The sequence below is a fragment of the Anneissia japonica genome, unplaced genomic scaffold, assembly GCF_011630105.1.
Source record: "Anneissia japonica isolate Jap-2015-1 unplaced genomic scaffold, ASM1163010v1 scaffold288153_len396733_cov185, whole genome shotgun sequence".
In the NCBI taxonomy this organism is placed as follows: Eukaryota; Metazoa; Echinodermata; class Crinoidea; order Comatulida; family Comatulidae; genus Anneissia; species Anneissia japonica.
Genome location: NW_022705851.1, coordinates 233,793 through 235,655, shown reverse-complemented (window position 1 = coordinate 235,655; position 1,863 = coordinate 233,793).

Sequence of the window (1,863 nt, the reverse complement as noted above, 5' to 3'; positions counted from 1 at the left end):
GTAGCAACGGAAAATATCATGTCGGCCGTTTTTATGGTGATAACAGAACCTAAATCGAGGTAAGGCTAGGCCTAGCCTAGCAGCGTTGGATAGGCTAATGTTTTCGGCGCCTACGATATTTCTTCTCACGGCCTATCGCAAAATCAAACATGAAAAATTCATCCACATTTATTTTTTGTGTGGAACACAAAAAATCAAATTTCAGTCTTATTTTACATTTTTTTCAATCTTAGGAATGTCTAAATTCAGTTAAACTAGTAATTCCGTATTATATTTATAAATCTTTATAACATTATACAAAAATTAGATTTTTCTTAAAAACTGAAATTTTGCCGGGAATGGGGCTTTAACGTTCTCGCCTGCACAGATGACTGTTAGTGACGTCATTACGTTCTACGTCGTACCGTCGTCCTGTAATCAAAAGCTCCCTATCGTGTAAGAATGTGAACTCTAAGAAATGAAAGACTTTTTAATAATTTTTTCAAATTTCCTATTGCTGACCATTTGTAAATAAATAATTGTCCGTTTATCTTCTCGTGTCCACCCCTCCCAACATTCCAAGAGAACTGTCTAATCCCGTAACTAGTAGAGCACCAGATCAATTTTTTTTTTTACCTTAGCACCAACCATGATGGTGCTGAGTTGGTTATGGCCCTTTTGTCATTGTGATGACAGACACCAACTACTGCTTTAAACATGTGTTCCAGCTTATTTGTGAATACTATGATTTTTATGTCAATTGTCTTCAAAGGAAAATAATTGTATATATTGTACAATTTTGTTGTTTTTGTTACTGTGCTTGAATAAAAGTTAAAAAAAACAAGATTTTGAAGCTCCGATAAGAGCAATACAACAGAGGCAGTAGTTCTAAAATAGATCTATTAATTAATCAACTATTAATCTATCAGCCAAGTGTTTCTAGAGCTCCTTGTGAGGACAGTAGAGGCAATAGAACTGAAAAAGATCTACCAGTTGAACAGTTGAACTTGCCTAAGTCGAATCTAAAATGCCATTGAAATACTGTTGACTTAATAGATGAAATTCAACATACAGATTGTTAATGGAAAACACAACAATTTGCCATGTAAAATAAGATCGACTTAGAAGTTATTCGACTTGGGCAAGTTTAACTGTATTGATCAATCAACTATTAATCAATCAGCCTCATGAGGGCATTATAATAGAGGCAGTAGAGCTAAAAAAAGATCTATTAATTAGCCAAGTGCTTCTAGAGCTCCTCATCGGAGCTAAAAATACGAACATGAAGACCCATTTGGTATCACACATAGAAGAGGTAGTTACTTTTTCGCTTTACCATAATATTGATGACAATAAATAATAAATAGAATATAATAAATAGAAATTATTTCAGTAATAAAAATTTATACTGGACCTTCTAAATGAGCTTTTTGATTACCTTCTGTTTACAAATGTATAAATGAAGTAGAAAGGAATAAATGAATAAAGTATTATATATACAGTATAAGGTTTTGATTATATTGCAATACTGTAATGCCTTGAACACTACAGTAACTTTTAATCAGCTTTTCTAATCATCATCAACCATCATCGCAATTATTGTTCATGCTAAAACAGGGGGAAATCTATTAATTCAGTGTTAATTTATTCATTCATCAAGAGAAGTCTCGTAATGCACGCAAGTTCATTTCTCAGCATCTAGAAAAAACAAAACTTTCCGAAAATAGAATAACCCCAAGACTACCGCAAACCACCCCGCCCCACGCCTAAAATAGTTCCGGCGACGGAACAAGCAAACATTACGCAGTGGCGGTTCTAAGATATATTTTCTGGGTGGGGGCTAAGTTGTCCGACAGGGGGACTTGAGCTCGTAGGCTCGAGCTG